Here is an 18,742-nt window from a genome sequence, read left to right as displayed (position 1 = left end):
TTTTAGTTTTCCATTATAGTAGCAAATGTAAAGATATAAATAAATATAAATAATATAGGATATACCTATTATTTTTCTTTTTATTAGCTATTAGATTTTTATATAACTTTTTTATACATCCTTCAATTATTTTTACCCTATTCTTTTTCAGTCTCTCCCCAAATCCTGAGCCACTTCCTTTCTTAAACATATCAATATCCAGTACTGTTCCTTTCTATTTTGATATTATCTACGATCTGCTCGCTTCCTTCCTTAAGGCTTGCTCCTGCAAACAGGCTTTTTCTAATGCCCTGGCTTCTACAGGTGCTCCAATATATATGGATTAAATCGAATTTTGATGGAAGGATACATATGCTAAAAGAATATGTTGAATATTCTTTCCCTTTTAAGTTTCATCCATTTATCTGCAAATCTAATAGCTTTAGTTTTCTTTAAAATGAAATAAAATCTGATGTGATTTTATTCACAAAATACCCAGAAAAACAAACAGCAACAATAAACAAACAAAAATAAAAATAAAACACCATTTCAAAAATACTATTGAGTTCATTTTGCATAGCCATCTACTTCTGTACATAGGTCCTGATCTTAAGTGCGCTTTGTATACTCAGACTCAGCAGAAGAAAACTAATATTTGCTTTTTTTGTGAGTGATTTTCAATTAGAGGTAGCTTCTATATTAGAGATGGGAGCCTGTATCTATTTTATCTCCTCAGCAGTTCTGAATGTAATGGGATAGAAATCACAAAAATAATTTTAATTTGCATTTTCCTGATTACTAAGAAGTTGAAAATTTAAAAAAAATCATTCACTGACCATTTAAATGTTTTTAAATGTTACCTGTTAATAAAAAAAATAGTTTATAAAATTCTTTTTTTAAGTATTAAAATGTAAGGACTCCTAATAATAGAAGACACAGAGCCTGAACTGGCCATCTACTGTAAGCAGGCAAGGCTTCCAGTGGTAAGACTGGGATACTAATACAACCACAAAATCAGTGACTTACAATCTATCCTTCCTGCAAGATGCGCTGGGGCAATGGAAGCACAAAAATTACAATAGTGGCCAGTGAAGGACTTTAAAATAATTACAGATAGATAGATTGATAGATAGATAGACAGACAGATAGATAGATAGATAGATAGATAGATAGATAGATAGATCTGAGAGAATTGCATTGAATCTGTTGATTGCTTTTGTTAGGATGGCCATGATTACTACATTAACCCTAGCAATCCAAGAGCACGGTAAATCTTTCCATTGTCTTACAAAATCTTCAAATTCTTTCTTCAGTCTCACAAAATTTTTATCCTATAGGTCTTTCGCTTGCTGAGTCAGAGTTTCCCCCAAAGTATTTTATATTTTTTGAGGCTATTGTGAAAGACATCATTTCTCAGATTTCTTTCGGAGTCCATGTGTCATTTCTATGTAGGAAGACTACTGATTTTTTTCAGTTAATTTTGTATCCAGCTACATTGCTGAAAGTATTTATCAGCTGTAAGAGCTGTCCTGTGGAATTTTTAGGGTCATTTATGTATACTACCACCTCATCATGAAGTGCCATTTAACATTTGTTGGCATTAATTCTTTAGCAAATGGAGTCCTGTTTAGAAAATCTTTCCCTGTTACTATATGTTGTAGTGTGTGGTAATTTGAATAAGAATGTCTGCATAAACTCAGTATCTGAAGGATTGGTCATCGGGGAGCAGCACTTCTTGAGAGGGATTAGGAGGTTGTGGCCCAGGAGGAGTAGAGAAAACAAGTTGCTTGCTGAGAGCTCTGGAGTTTGAAAAGCTCAATCTAGGCCCGGTGGTTCTCTCTTTCTGTAGCCTGAAGAACTGAATGTAAGAACTCTCAGCTATTTCTCCAGTACCATGTTTGCCTGCATGTCATCATGTTCCCTGTGGGGAGGATAATGGACTAACTCTGAAACTATAAGCAAGGCCCAATTAAATGCTTTCCTGTATAAGAGTTACCTCAGTCATTGTGTCTCTTCATAGCACTACAAACCTCAGCTAAGATACTCCCTTTGTTCTCTTTCAAATTCATGGCCTGTTTTTAAATTAATTACTATTAAATTATTATATGCATATATTATATATATAATTTCTGAGAGTTTTTCCAATATCAAGAAATTGATAGAAGTCTGTTTTAAGACTTGATTAGAAAAATATTAAAAATTTTTCTTCTCTCTTTCATTATACTTTCACTGGGCCGTTATATAGAATCAAATTAATTTCTAAATCCAGAAATACCTATCAGTAATGCAAATCCCAGAAGTTTACAATGGTTTACCATTTTCATTACTATTGAATTTGTAATAATTATATCATTGATGTTCTTAATAATTGTAATTGTTGATTTTCTTTAGTCTAGGTAATACAAAATTAAATGCAATATTATATGTAATATATGTATGTAGAACATGATATACATAATATATGTGTATGTATGATTAATTTTTTCCAAATTCTACTTTTATTTCAGTGTGGAGAATATTATATGCTAATATCTAGGCTACTGAGTTTTATGTATATAAAATACATAATACTATTATATATCTACAATCCATTCATAAAATACAATACATAAAAGTTTCATGTATATACTGTACATAAAATATACATAAATTTTATTTCATTAATACATACATACACATATTCATTCTTTGTGTATCTGTATTTACATAGTATATATGCACCAATATAACTTCTATATTTATACCCATGTCTATCTTGACTGATGAAGAACCTCAGAGACATGTAAAATAATTATTTTTAAAAAAATTCTCTTTCAATATTCATTTTATCAGGTACAGATATTTGCTATATTCAGAGGAAAAATAATCTTGCTGTGTCATATAATTGTTCTATATTACAGTAATTACATGTTTAATAGCCAAGAATATATTTTTCCAGGTTCTACTCTTGGTAATGATAGTATATTATTTATCAAGAAGATTTGATAATTCAAGAAATATTTCTTACAATGTTCTTAAGTTAAAAGTATTTCAGTTGCAGAGAAGTACAATGAAATTCTAATGAATTCTCATATACTCCTTAAATATACTGAAATAAACAGCATCTGAGTAAAACCAGTGAACACTTTAGTCTTCATTTAAAAAGAAAGATATAATTGAGATTTTATCAGTGACTTGACTAACACATTTTAGATGCTAGAACTTATCAGATTAGATAATGTGGTGTTTATTAACTCTCTATATATTGCCCTAAGTAAAAATAAGTAACAGCCATAAGCTTTAGGAGGATGAATTCAAGAAAATACTGAGTTCCATAGTATTGTATGAAGGGTATGAATGAGTGAGAATTACATCAACAGGAGGGGCATGGACTAATGTACTATCATTTACACTGAGTAAATAAATGGTTACTTTGTAGCTCCACTAGAATTGTGCCATTCAAAAACATACAGACAGTGTCATTCTTCAGGGTCAATATACTAAAGACAAATTTTTATATCTCATTTTTTGAAAAAGTATTCCTGGAAATAGATAGATAGATAGATAGATAGATAGATAGATAGATAGATAGATAGATAGATAGAGATAGAGATATGTGACAATTGCCACGGTTGTTTTGAGTTTCTGTGTACTACATCCATGTTGTCTCCAGAAAAAAAGATTTCACAACACTCTTTTCTTCCCTCTGCCTCTTTCCATTCTCTTCTGCTGTGTTTCCTGAACCTTGGCAAAGCTGATACAGGTATTCTAACTCATGATTGAGCAGTCACAGTTATTCAGTCTATGACTTTGAGAAGTTAGGAGTCTCTGCATAACCCACTGAAGTAAGAGACTTTTCTGATTACATCTTATGAATAAAAAGAAAATATTTAGAAGGCATTTTGGCAATATTACTATTTAGCAAAATAACATTAGAATTTCCCCACCTGGACTTATTATTTCCTTAGTATGGGCTATCATTGTTTCTAGTACCAGGTATGAATTCCCTCTTATGAATCAGGCCTCTCAAAGAATCAAAACAGTAATTGCCTATTCCCATTAATAGTGTTGCCACCTTTACACCAGTGGGAAATACTCTAGTACATCAAAGTTCATCAGAGTTGTATGCATGATATCTTTTGCCCCCTAGCAGTCTCCATAGCACCTTCAAGGGTTTTGTAAGCTAGTCAGTATTAAGACAATTTCCTGGTTATTGAAGGGTGATTTCTCTTGTGATGGGGTCTAGTTATCGTAGGTAACCCAGAGAGATAGCTATAGCCTATGTTGATTCACATCCCTTAGGAGTTGTAATGCCTGACACTGAGATTTCCATTTGATAAGCCTTGTTTTATTGCAATAGCACAGTTTATCATGCAGGGCACCTCTATTAAACTTTCTTGCAGTTGTATTTATTTAGGTTAAAAGCTAGTTGGATTTCATATTTGTTTTTCATGTCCTTAGTTTTGTTTAATCCCTTCTTCTATCTACCTTTTCCCCCTGTCTGAACTTCTATACCTACCCAAAAGGTTCTTAGTACTCTCCCTTTCCCAAGTTCATTTATATTACATGTATCTTATTGTTTGCTCTTATATGTTTTACTTGGATTGCACAATTTCACTTTTCTGTGTGATGTACTCATGCACATTTGTTTTGGTTAATCCCTTTCCCACCTCATCAGTCTCCAATCTTTTTTTTTTCTCTACTTTCTGCTTGAGTGCTCCTGACTATAATATTTTTGGTCTTAAGATTCCATTTTACTCTAATCTGAATGACTATCTTTGAGAATAAAAAATGACAACATATGCTGACACCAATTTAGGAAGAGGGGAACCTCAATTCACTGTGAGAAAGGGTTTTAAGTAGTACAGACACTTTGGAAAATATTCTGGAGATTTCTCAAAAACCTAAAAATAGAATTACCATATGGTTAAGCTACATCAATATCTGGCTTATGTGCATTTTATGCCTACTTTATATCTTATTACAGAGACATTGAACATTCATGTTCATTTCCTCTCTATACACAATAGCTAAGAAGGAGAATCAACCTAGATGCCCATCAGCCCAATAAGTAAAACAAAAATGTGTTGAGTTTACATTTCAATATTGTGAGGCATTACTCAGCTGTAAGGAACCATCAAATTATGAAAATTGTAGGTAAAAGAGACCATGTGTGCCACCCTCCCAACTGTACACATTTCAGGAAGAAAAGCCCTGGTTAGCAGGAGAAAGAAAACCTGAACTTCCCTATACTCTAGTTTCTGAAGGTCCTGAAGAGACTGCTGGAACTGGCACAGAGGTACGCTGCCAGACTTCCAATAGATTACAAAGCCATTTGTCTTCAGGAATGCTTCAGAGTTGTTGGAGCATTGCCAGGTGTTTGTCACCAGCTCCCAAATGTGTTGGCTGAGTGTACAACATCTGTGAGAAGGCATGTGCATACAAACAATGCCTTCCATAAGCATGCAGGTAGAGTGGACCTAGAGAGGCACTGGGTAAAAGGAAAAAGGTGTTTTACACTATTCAAAGTTCAGTCTGGAAAATAAAGGCAAGTTATGTAGCTATTAGCATATAACATACTCATGAAGTGCAGGATACATTGATCCTTGTTCAGGGTCCTGCACTGGATACATTCTTTAGAAACTTTGTACATACTTATATCTCTGTCTACTTCTTTGTTTTATTGAATAAAAATCACATTATTAAAATAGATTTAAGTTAGCCAAACACAATAAACATATAATAGATAGTAAAAATGTGAAACCCTAAGTGAAGCTCCATTGCTTCAGAATGGCTACTGTTAACTGTTAAGTTCGCTAAGGTGTACAGATTTTGTTATTGGTCAAGGGTTTATTTGAGTGAATACCTTAATACGTCTTTCTTTGGCTGGCTTTTTGAACATTCATTTCTCCTGAAGAAGAGAAAGAATATCTCAACCAACAAAAATTCACCAGAAAGAATACGCTCAAAGAAACAATAGCCACAAAAGACCTCCTTTTTAAATCCAGGAACCAGTCAGATCCCCAACTCAGAGAAATGAACCAGAACTAAGAATTCTGATGAATGGACAGAGCGTTAAACTGAGCTCAGCATTATGACTTAGCATTATGACAATTGGCTAATGCATTTGTCAGCTCTCCACAGAGAAGCATCCTTCTTCAGTAGCAATTAACAGAGAGACTCACAAACTGTCTAGGTATAGAGAAAGAAACCACATGGAATGCTCAGCACTCCATGTTTTTCAGACCCCCTCTCCCAAGGCTTAAGAATGATCACTAAAGATGGGATGAAAAGGTTTAAGAGCCATAGGTAGTGGATGATTACAAGGAAATAGTATTTTCTGAACACAGCAGGGCAGTTGCACACATTAATTTACAGCAAGAGACAGCATGTCCAAGACCTGTGAAAGCTCAAGGCAGAAAAATTCCAACAGGGAAAGAGGAGGTGGGCATCAAATCCTAGTACTAACTAAGGAGCTATTGGCAACTGATAGCTGCTTGGAAAGGGAGCGTCAGTTGTCGTTAAGGACCCATGATACTTTGGCCACCCTCCAGCAAAATCTATACATCCAGAAGTAAATGGACAGCACACATCGAGTTTCAAGGTTATGAAAAAATAACCTTTTTATATGAGAAAAAAAACTAGAAATAAAGGCATAAATATTAAAGAAGTGAAACAAGAATTTTATAATTTTCCTCTAAAGGCTTTATAGCATAGCATGTGTTAGGTGTAGTAATAACCTGAACAGTGTGAACACGGGAACATCCCTAGTGAACTCTTGCTATTAAATCTAGAAATGTTTTCACTTAATACCTTACTACTTCCTTTTTGTGTCACTCAGTTTTGTGTGTGTTTGTGTGTGTGTGTGTGTGTGTGTGTGTGTGTGTGTGTGTTTGAGTCAGCTGAAAATCTCGGATGCAATCCTCAGAAACACCATCCTTTCAAGCAAGGTCTCTCATCGGTCTGAAGCTCAGTATCTAGTCAGGTTAGCTGCCAGAATGTCTCAGGGTCTGACACATCTCCACCTCTTCAGCACAAGACGTGGCAATTTCATGTGTGTCCTGACGACTGAACTCAGGTTCTCATGACTGTGAAGCCAACTTTCCACACACAGAATTGTCTCCCCAGCCTCGTTTCCTTCATTCGCCTCCTTTCTCATATATTCTAAGTTTTTCTGCATTTCATCTAAAACCTTGTCAATCTGGAATTTTAATACTAATATCAGAAAATAATAAAAGTGTTGACTTTCTCAATTCTAGAATTGTTTATAATAGACTCAATATAGATGAATGGGAGAGAGATAAATGCATCAATAGAAGCCCTGACTCAGAGGCTGAGATGGGCATTTTGTGATTTGTCTCTTTTATAGATACAATTTTCATAAACTGCATTTACTTAGGGTGAATAGTTGAGAAAATAACTAAATGAAACATTTGTGACTTCAAAATGTGAATCAATGGATACTTACTGGTAGAGGCTTCAGGGAATAAGAAAAAAAAATAATGAGTCTAATTCACATCTGACCTGCATCTGCTCCACATAATGTAAATAATTGATCTCTACTCTTCACAGACATAATTATCTTTCTTCACATTGCTCTCAAAAGCTTTTCATCAACACATATGGGTAACTTAGAGAAAATTGAGCACTCATAACAACTTAACCAAATTGCATGTTAGCTATAATTGTGACCTACAATTAGAAGAGTCAAGAAAAGCATTTTAAACTCTCTTGGGAGAATTCTAAGTATTGTTGCATTCATTGAAATCTAAAGTATAAACTAATCATCCTTTAACCATGTGCCAAGATAACTACAAGACACTGTGCTGGAAAAATGGGGCTCCAAATATGGGTGAATTGAGAATTTGGAAGAAAGGTACAGAGAAGAGACTCTAGAGAGGAGAGTTTATAACAGGGATAGTGAAACAAACTTCAGTGAAGATCCCCGCAGAGTGGTCTGAGATCTATACATGCTTTGTTACTTATAACTGAGGCACGTACAAATTGCTCTTGAGGGTCATGGTCCATTGATGAACTCCAACATCTCCGTACTGTCCACATCTCATGTCTTATATACAAATTTCATAGAAGGTGATATAGATGTTGCAATTATGTAAGGTTTAGAAAATGTATATGTGGGAAACACACGGAACAGGCAACGTTAAATAGACTTATAGGGCTGAAAAGCTGTGGGAGGTAAGACAATCAAAAGAAAAAAGTTGATCAAGCTTCACTTAGAAAGTCAAATGGGATGGACATTGGAAATAGGAGAAAACAAGTAACAGGACAGGAGCCTACCACAGAGGGCCCTTGAATGACTCTGCCTAGTAGTATATCAAAGCAGAGGCTGAGACTCATAGCCAAACCTTGGGAAGAGAGCAGGGAATATATGAAAGAAGGGGGGAGGGTTAGTAAGACCTGGAGAAGACAGGAGCTCCACAAGGGCCAAATATATCTGGGCACAGGGGTCTTTTCTGAGACTGTTTCTCCAACCAAGGACCATGCATCGAGATAACCTAGAACCCCTGCCCGGATATAGCCCATGGCAGCTCAGTATCCAAGTGGATACCCTAGTAAGGGGAACAAGGACTGTCTCTGACATGAACTCAGTGGCTGGCTCTTTGACCCCACCCCCAAGGAGGAGCAGCCTAGCTAAGCCACAGAGGAGGACATTGCAGCCAGTCCTAAAGAAACCTGATAAGCTAGGATCAGATGAAAGGGAAGGAGGACCTCCCCGATCAGTAGACTTAAAAAGGGGCAGGGAGGAAATGAGGAAGGCAGGGTGGGATTGGTAAGGAATGAGGGAGGAGGCTACAGCTGGGATACAAATTGAATAAACTGTAACTAATATAAAAATTTAATTAAAAAATAAAATAAATCCAGATATGAGAGAGAAAAAAAGAAAACTATCTTTCAAACATTAGTGCAATAAAAAAAAAGGCATGTCAAATTTCAAGAACTAAAATTGTAGCATCTGTTCTCTGAAGAAAAACATAGGAAAACCAGTTACAGTATATATGTTAGAAGAACAAAAATTAAGTTAACTATACACATGAGTAGAAATAGTTACCATATACTCAACAGTTATGAAATGTGATAAGAATCATAGAAGAAAAATTGATCATAAACCATATATAGCAGTGAAATTTAAGAAGTAAAGTGTTTAGCCTACGATATTATCATCCATTCATTTTTTTTTTCATGCAATAATAATCTACCTTGTGTGCCTTGGGTCAAGTTCAATACAGAAGAAAACAAAGAGATTCCATAATTTCCTTAGGATCAAAACTGGAAATAAAAATACTTCATAGAATCATTTAACATTCTTATAGAATTAAATCATTCCAACAGATAGAAGAGAAGGGTTGTTGAGGTAGTAAAAAAAAAAAAAAGAAGATATTTTTGAGAAAATGATAATATACACTACAATTAAGCAAAATTAACTTATGAAGAAGCAGGACAAACAAAAGCTTGTTTAAAAAAATAACAAATTAAGTTGAATAACATGGTTGAACATGGACATAGAGGGGAACATTACAGCCAGTCAACCAAACTGGATTCCAGTGAAATATACATTTTGTATAATGTGAAAAAAGTATGCTTGCATCATAATGAAGAATAGTTATGTGAAAAGATGAGATTTAAATGCATCTTTTAGACAAGTATTTACCTTAGAACAGCCTGATTAAAGTCTACAGACTTTGAGAAAAAGAAGTGCAAGTATTGAAGGTAGTTTATATTTCATGATTCATATTAAATGATGGATAACAGTGAAAATTGAATGAACAGGAGAATGAAAAAATGAACAGGGGAATGAACAGGGGTATGATGACCCATGTACAAGAGTCAATATTTCAGTTAAATAAAAACCTCAGTGATGCAAAATAATTATTAAAATGGAAGTAAAATAGAAGGCAAGCTAAACAATATGGATTGGTGGTTAAAAAATGGGATGTCTGATATTAAAATTTCAGATTTGGAACCATAGGTGGTGTCATCATGCAAACTCAGATAGTTTCAAAGTGAGCAATATGATGAGTGGATGTTGATGATACTTTTTTTGGAGCTAGAGAAGTGAAGTGTGGAGAGGTGAACTGACGTGAGCAGTTCCTCAGAGAATGGAAGATGTACATGGGAGACGATCTAATTGCTCTTCCTTAGTCCAAAGGACATAAAGTTATTTTGAACAAAGAATGTTTTACAGTTTTACTGGGTAAACAAAAGCTCCTGTCTCTTGTCCTTTCTGGCTGTGCCATTATTGCTGTCAAGGAAATATTCAGAACTAAATATTAAATAATCAAGAGAATATAATTCCCCACCACCATCCTCCTTCAGTAACATCACAACCCAGTGTCTCCACTTTTCAGTGTGGGCGGAACCCATGAGCTCCCCAGGATCCTACCTGCCTTGAGCACACTAGATCAGTACTGTTAGGACATTCACTCTCGTTGACTAAACAGCTACCAAGTTCTTAGCATCCCCAGTACACAAACACCATTTTTGACAACATAATCTGTATTGTGTACACCAATATAATAAATTCCTCTTTTAAATATATTTATTCTATCAGTTCTTTTCTTTTAGAGAAACTGTCTACTACAAGTACCATCTCAGTTTGTTTATTATGGATTTTTCACTATCAGGCATAATGTTTAAGGAAAAATTCTTCCACTCTTATCTGTACATCTACTAAAACAAATTAATTTACTAATTGCAATTTAAGTGTTAAATAGTTGCTTAATTGGTACTTTTTTGAATGAGTATAAGTTTATTGGCAGCATTATTAACAAACGCAAAACCTCAGGAAATTGCAATGTATATTTATTTCTTCTGTTGTCAATAACTGCAAGTCAATTCCCATAGCAATGTTCCACGTGGATCCATGTTGCATTTTCCAAAATGAGAAGAGTGAGCCTGCAACATGAAGGAAATGTGGATTAGGGCTGAGATAATAGCTCAGCATTTAAGAGCACTTGCTGCTTTCACAGAAGAACAAGCTTCAGTTCTAAATACCCATGTCAAGCAGCTCACAATCACAACCAACTTTTTATGATGGGGATCTAATACCTTAATATGAAATCAAGGGGAACATGAAGACAAGTGGGCATACACACAAATATAAATAAGAATAACATAAATTTCAAATAGACATAAAATCTGACACAGAGACCCCAAACACCTTTGGTGTTAGAATCACTGGAATTTTGGCTGAGGCTCGTGACATGGCACATTTAATTCCTTGGAGTTATGCTCCAGTAACATGACTTCTCTCTGTCAGTGGCACTTTGCTCATCCTATGGTAGAAGTACAAAACCTCCAGATATAAAATGTTCTTCAAGAGAGTGCATAATTGCAAATTCTAGCTTAAGAAAGGGTAATATTCTGCAACATCCCTAGACTAAATAATTTACTCACAAATGAAATCCAGATTAATCTGTAAGAAAATAAGCTGCCAAAGGTAAAGAAAGAAATTGGTTTGTGCCTGAAAAGAAAAGGATAAGGTGCATAAAGTAAGCATAATTATTATAATTTTCTGGCTTATACCACAGAAAATAAACTCAGGTAAAACAATGAACTAATTCTGAGTTGGTATAAAATCAAGACTTTCTAATCCTCCTCCCCATAGTCTCATTTGAGTGGCAACTATCTTTTGTTTTTTTATGGTCTGGGTCTAGCTACATGATACACTTATTTGGATACATACTAGATCATTATTCTGATGCAGGTCATAGGCAATTAGAGGAATCATGTTCTGTTTATGAAGGACCGTCAACTGATGACATCATTAAGCTGTACTTCATGGAGAAGTTTCCAAATTCACCTGACACTCCTCTCTCTGTTCCTTCAACATACATTATATGCCTTTCAGTGAAAGAGTACGCCAGGCTCTGTCCGTTTACTTTATTCTAAAAGTGTCTTTTATACTTATTGATAAATTTTAAAAATCTAATTCAAGTTTTCAGTGCTTTATATTCTCCCCCTTAACTATGTTGATACATAGGCTAATATGTTAAATTCTTCTCAGGTAGATTTATTGCAGGAATGGTACAATGTTTATTTACAGAAAACCAGAACATGTAATAACGTCACACACCCGTAACACCACGACTTGGGATATTGAGACAAAAGAATTGTCAAAAGTTAGAGGCCAGCTGGTGAGTTACTACACAACATGAGATACGAGGGAAGAAAACTGAGATTGGACTAAAACGACTTGAACACTTGAACTACATGGCTAAAAAAAAAACCCATAATACTTGACATAATATTATTAATTCTAAAAGCTGTGTATTATGCAAAAATTAGGATGCTGAATTAATTCTTGGAATTTCCATTCTCCATGAAGAAGATAGAAATAACTTAAAAATTACAAACCCATGCTTCATGTGAATATTTTACCAATTTCTATTTGAGAAAAATATTGCTAAATTTAGTGATTGTCTAAGTTTGGGTTACTATGGCTGTTAAGAGACACCATGATCACAGCAAATGCTATAATGAAAAACATTTCATTAAGGATGGCTTACAGTTCAGAGGTTTATTTGTCATAATGGCATGCCAGCAGACATGATGCTAGAGAGGTAGCTGAGAGATTTACATCCATATTAGCAAGCAACAGGGAGAGTAAGATCCTGAGCCTGGCTCTATTCTTCTTCATCAAAGCCCACCCCCAGTCACAGACTTTCTCCAACAAAACCACACCTACTCCGACCTCCTTAATAATTCCACTCATTATGGGCCTATGGGAGCCATTTTTACTCAAACCACCACCTTCCTTTCCCTTGTCAACATAGGTTTGTGGCCATAACATAATGCAAATGCATTTAGTTGAACGTCAAACATCTCCATAGTCTATCATAAGCACTATTTAAAAGTCCAAACTTCAAAATTTTTTTTCATGCAAATTCTTAACTATAATCATCCTAAAATCAAAATGAAAAAGCATATGACATACGTCTAACATATAATGAAAGGCATAGGATATACATTACCATCCTAAAGGGAGGAAAGGGGGCAAAATAGTAAATCCAAGTCCAATGTAAGACTGAAAATCAGCTGGGCAAACTGCAAATGCTACATCTCCATTTCTCATGTCAAAGCATTCCTTAGATTTCCAACTTCTTTTTTTAATTAAATTATTTTTTTAATATTGGTTACAGTTTATTAACTTTGTATTCCAGTTGTATCTCATTCCCTCCCATTCCCACCTTCCCTCCCTCATCTTCTCCCTACCCCTTTCTAAGACCACTAATAGAAGAAGACCTCCTCCCCTTTCATCTGACCCTAGCTTATCAGGTATCTACGGGCCTGGCTGCAAAGTCCTCCTCTGTGGCCTAGCAAGGCTGTTCTTTCCTCCGGAGGAGGAGGGAGGTCAAAGAGCTAGCCATTGAGTTCATGTCAGAAATAGTCCCTGTTCCCCTTACTAGGGTACCCACTTGGATACTGAGCTACCATGGGCTACATCTGAGCAGGGGTTATATCCATACATGGTCCTTGGTTGGAGATACAGTCTCAGAAAAGACCCTTGTACCCAGATATATTTGGTCCTTGTGGAGTTCTTGTCCTCTTCAGGTCATACTAACTCTCCCTTCTTTCATATGATTCCCTGTACTCTGCCGAAGGTTTGGTTATGAGTCTCAGCATCTGCTTTGATACACTGCTAGGCAGAGACTTCACTTAGAAAGACAAATGGGATAAACATTGGATTTCCAACTTCTTTCAGCACTGTTAATTGTAACACACTTCTTTCTCTTGTGTTGCAACCATTCTGTATTAGCAGCTTTCCTATGGCTCTGGCATCTGTAACATTTTGGGTTATCCTAACCAAGCCAGGCTTCACCTTCACAGCTTCACATATGGCCTTTCTAATCCTCTATTCAGGAATACCCTGACACATGCCTGGCCTTAGCAGTTTTCCTTAGGAACAGAGAAAGAATCCATAACCCCTCTGTTGGATCCTTGAATGTAAAGCCAAAACAATGTGGCTGTAGCTGCCGTGTTCCACTGCTTGCTGGGGATGGAACATGGCCCTCCTTTTTCAATTACGTATTCACCAGCTTTCTGTTTTTGATAGTTTTCTTCACTGCCTAAGCTTGGCTCTCCTGGCACTCACTATGTACACCAGGCTGGTCTTGAACTCAGAAATATGACTGCTTTTGCCTTCCCAGTTGCTGAGATTAAAGGTATATATGATCAATCCTGGCCCTAAGCATTTTTTAAATTCATTTTTAGTTTTCTTTAATTCCTTTTTACAAGTTAGAGGCTTAACTGGGTTTGTCTTGCCAGAGCACTCCCTTTATTTCATTTAGCATAAGGTTTTCCTTTAACCTGTTTACACTTCGTACTGCTGCTTTTCTCCTCCAGGTGTCCATTTTCTATTTTTCCTGGCTAAGCTTGCTCCTTTTCATTGCAAATATGCATAAGACTGGACATCAATAGGCACACAACATCGTTACATCGTTAATGCTAGGCTGTTTTGAAATGTCCTCTGCTAAAATTGTTAATCCATAATTCTTTATTTTAGCCTCAGGCAGAATTATTTTTGTATCTATGGCGGCCATTTCATTCAAGCTACCATAAAGATATTAAATTACCTGAGTTTTAAACTTTCATGTTAAGTTTAAAGACATTGAGAAATATAGTCTTACTGAAATAATTAACTGTGAGGCATCTCCACTCTGTTATTTATTTTTGGTAAGGTTTTAAAGCTCAGACCCACTAAACTAGGCACCATTATGCAGTAACACCCTATGGCTTATCATGTAGTATTCGAAAGATGATACCTATAGACTTGTACAGACACATTTTAAATTTTACAGTAACTTGTTGAAACCTGTAATAGAATGGGAAAGTTTTATTCCTGATATATTGTACATACTGACGTTTCAATGCAACATTTACTTGGAAGGCTGATGGAAGATTTAAATAATTGTTCACAAATGATCACACAGTTGCACATTAGGTTGAAAAATATGTACCTGGATGATTTTGCATGTCTGTGACTTGCGTTAATATGTAAATCTCTAAGCATGTATTTAAATGCCTTAGTTAGTAAAAATAAATCAACTACATATTACTCTAGGCATCATCTATCTACAGTACTTAGTGCATTGAGGCATCCTGCTGTGGCCTTCAAATATAAAAAGAACTATGGAATTGTTTTTATAAGAATGATTACAGGCATATCCAAAAGAATAGAAAAAAAGAAACTGTATCAGATGTCATTATATTCAATCATTCACAGATTAAAAGAATACAATAGGCGTGCTTACAAAGTGCATCTTCCGAATCTTTTTGTAACTGAAGACACCCTGGCTTCTGTTTGAGAACATGGAAATCTTCCAGTTATGGGCTGTTTTTCATTCAAAAGGACAAAAATTATACTATCTGTCTTCTCTATATTTTTACACTCTGTTAAGTTTAACTGAATATGGCCAAAAGCTGTCTCTGCACATATTCTAATTTTAGACAAAAATCTTTCTTTTTGTGCAGCAAGAAAATTAAATCATTCTTACAGTAAGTAGTCTATTTCTCAACAAATCACAGCAACAAACTATATTTACTCTCATTCAGATGACTGGCTGAGCCTGGTTAAATGGGATGACCACCCAAACTGTGGCCAGTACAGCTGCCTTTGTATATCAACTCCATTTTCTCTCTGCCACTTCTCAAATTGTTACCTAGCCATATGGACTTCTGAAATCGGCAAGTTTTTTCTGCTTCCTGTGCTACCTTAATCTCAAAACATTTTTTTGCTCAATTTTGTTTAACTCTGTGATAGTCTAATAGAGAATGTATCCAGTGGGTTTAAGATTTCGAACACCTTTTCTCTGTAGGGTGACTCTACTTAGGCAGGCTGTACAGAATGTTGAAGAAATACATCTCTGAGGTGGGCTTGAAGAACCCTTGCCTGCCAGTTCATTATTTCAGTAAGGCCATATATCTTGCTTTAAACATAACATGAAAATTTAAAACTCAAGTAATTAAATATAGCCACACTCAGTTCATTTTCTCTACAGCATGTTTATAGTTCAAGACAGAATATTTCTGCTTCTATCCCCGAATGTCTGCTGGTCATGTCTTTTTTGACATTCTGGGCTCTCAGTCTGGAACATAAGTCCAAGTCAACTCTTTCTTCTTGTGCAAGACATTGTGAGCATGGAAACCCTTATACAGGAAAACATTTAACTGGGGCTTGCTTAGAAGTTCAAGTATTTAGTCCATTATCATCATGGCAGCAAACATGACAGCATGTAGGCATGCATGGCGCTTGTGAAGGAGCTGAGAGTTCCACATCTGTATCCGCATGCAGCAGGAAGAATGAGAGAGACACTGGTTTGACTTAAGCATTTGAAAGCTCAAAGCCCACACACAATGGCACACTTCCTCCCATATGCCCACACCTACTCTAACAAGAACACACTTCCTAACAGCACCACTCCCTGATGACTAATCACTCAGATATATTCCAGTAGGAGCCATTCCTATTCAAACCACCATGCTTCTAGAAGCAGCTTTTGGTAAAGGTGTTTTGCCAGAGCAACAGAAAATAAGTAATACAATCTCATTTTGTTTTCTCCAAAAGTTAGAGCACTTAGTGAAACAAAATTAAAAGACTAATCTCTTGTCTCTTGTCAAGGTAATTTATTGTATCAGGCAGAGCTAAAAAGAAAAATCTGTCAGGATGTTCAGAATAATTTGAAAGAAAATTCCTTTACATGTTGGCATGAGAATCAGGCTGATGAAAAGCAAATATATATATATATATATATATATATATATATATATATACACACACACACACACACACACACACCATGGCAAGCTAAATGTGCCTGTATTTTTTTCTTTGGTATACAGCTATAGGTGTTGACATAAGAAATGTCTATCTCTTGCCTGTTTAAGGTACTGGTTTCTCATACTAACAATAAAGCAACTTAGATCAGATATGGTAAAAGTTATGAAAAAAATCAGTCTGCAACTTATCACAGTGATTATTTGGGACTCCTACCCTGTGAATTCCTTGTTAATTTTTTTATTTTATTTTTATTTTCTTTACAATTTTTTTCTTTATTAATTACACTTTATTCACTTTGTATCCCCCCTATGGTTCTCTCTCTCCTCCCGTCCCAATTCCTCCCTTCCTCCACCCTCTACATGCATGCCCCTCCCAAGTACACTGATAGGGAGGACTTCTTTTCCTTCCTTCTGATCCTAGTCAATTAGGTCTCATTAGGAGTGGCTACGTTGTCTTCTTCTGTGGCCTGGTAATGCTACTTCCCTCTCAGGGGGAGGTAATTAAAGAGCAGGCCAATCAGTTAATGTCAGAGACAGTCCCTGTTCCTATTACAATGGAACCCACTTGGATACTGAACTGCCATGGGCTACATCTGTGCAGGGGTCTTAGGTTATCTCCATGCATAGTCCTTGGTTGGAATATCAGTCTCAGGAAAGACCCCTGTGTTCAGATTTTTTTGTTTTGTTGCTCTCCTTATGGAGTTCCTGTCCTCTCCAGATCTTACTGTTTCCCACTTCTTTCCTAAGATTTCCTGCACTCTGCCCAAAGGTTGCCCATAAGTCTCAGCATCTGCATTAATAGTCTGCAGGGCAGAGCTTTTCAGAGCTTTTCCTCTGTGTCAGGCTCCTAACTTGTTCCCTCTTTTGTCTTTCTTCTGATGTCCAGCCTCTTTTCCTTTCTGGATAGGAATTGAGCAGTTTAACAAGAGTCCTCCCTCTTGATTAGTTCCTTTAGGTGTACAGATTTTAGTAGGTTTACCCTATGTTATATGTCTATATGAGTGAGTATATACTGTGTGCATCCAATTAAAAATGGTGTACAGAGCTAAACAAAGAATACTCTGCAGAGGAATATCTAATGGCAGAGAAACACTTAAAGAAATGCTTAACCTCATTAGCCATCAGGAAAATGCAAATAAAAATGACCCTAAGATTTCACCTTACACCCATCAGAATGGCTAAGATCAAAAACTCAAGAGACAACACATGTTGGAGAGGTTGTGGAGAAAGGGGAACCCTCCTCCTCTGCTGGTGGGAATGTAAACTTGTACAACCACTCTGGAAAGCCATCTGGTGCTTTCCCAGACAGCTAGGAATAGCACTTCCTCAAGATCCAGCTATACTACTCCTAGGCATATATCCAAAAGATTCTCAAGTACACAATAAGGACATTTGCTTAACCATGTTTGTAGCAGCCTTATTTGTAATAGCCAGAAGCTGGAAACAGCCCAGATGCCCCTCAGTGGAGGAATGGATGCACAAATTGTGGTATAACTACACAATGGAATATTACTCAGCAATAAAAAACAAGGAAATCATGAAATTTGCAGGTAAATGGTGGGATCTGGAAAAGATCATCCTGAGCGAGCTGTCCCAGAAGCAGAAAGAATTCCTTGTTAAAAACAAAATGTAATAGAAGGATTTTTTTAAAACAAAGAATGATAAAGTGGCTTTGAAGAAGTTCTTTATAATATCGCTTTCCAGTTAAATGGTTCCCATTTCACTACGTTTTTCCTACATTATTTTGTTTCCCTTTTCTACTCTAACTCCCCTTCAAATATATTAATCATGTAGATATTAATAAGTCTCTCAGTTCCTTTGGTTTTAAGCTCTCTCTCTCTTTTATTTTTCTCACTTTTATTTTATCAATGTCTAAAGTGTGACTACCTTTCAGAATCTTATGTAGTGAAAACAAATATTTGGCTGCACGAATTAAGTCAAAGTAAATCTGATAAAGTTAAACCTTGTCAATTTGGTTTTTCTTTTC

Source organism: Meriones unguiculatus, chromosome 15 (assembly GCF_030254825.1).
Source record: "Meriones unguiculatus strain TT.TT164.6M chromosome 15, Bangor_MerUng_6.1, whole genome shotgun sequence".
NCBI lineage: Eukaryota > Metazoa > Chordata > Mammalia > Rodentia > Muridae > Meriones > Meriones unguiculatus.
Note: the sequence above shows the minus strand (reverse complement) of the source record.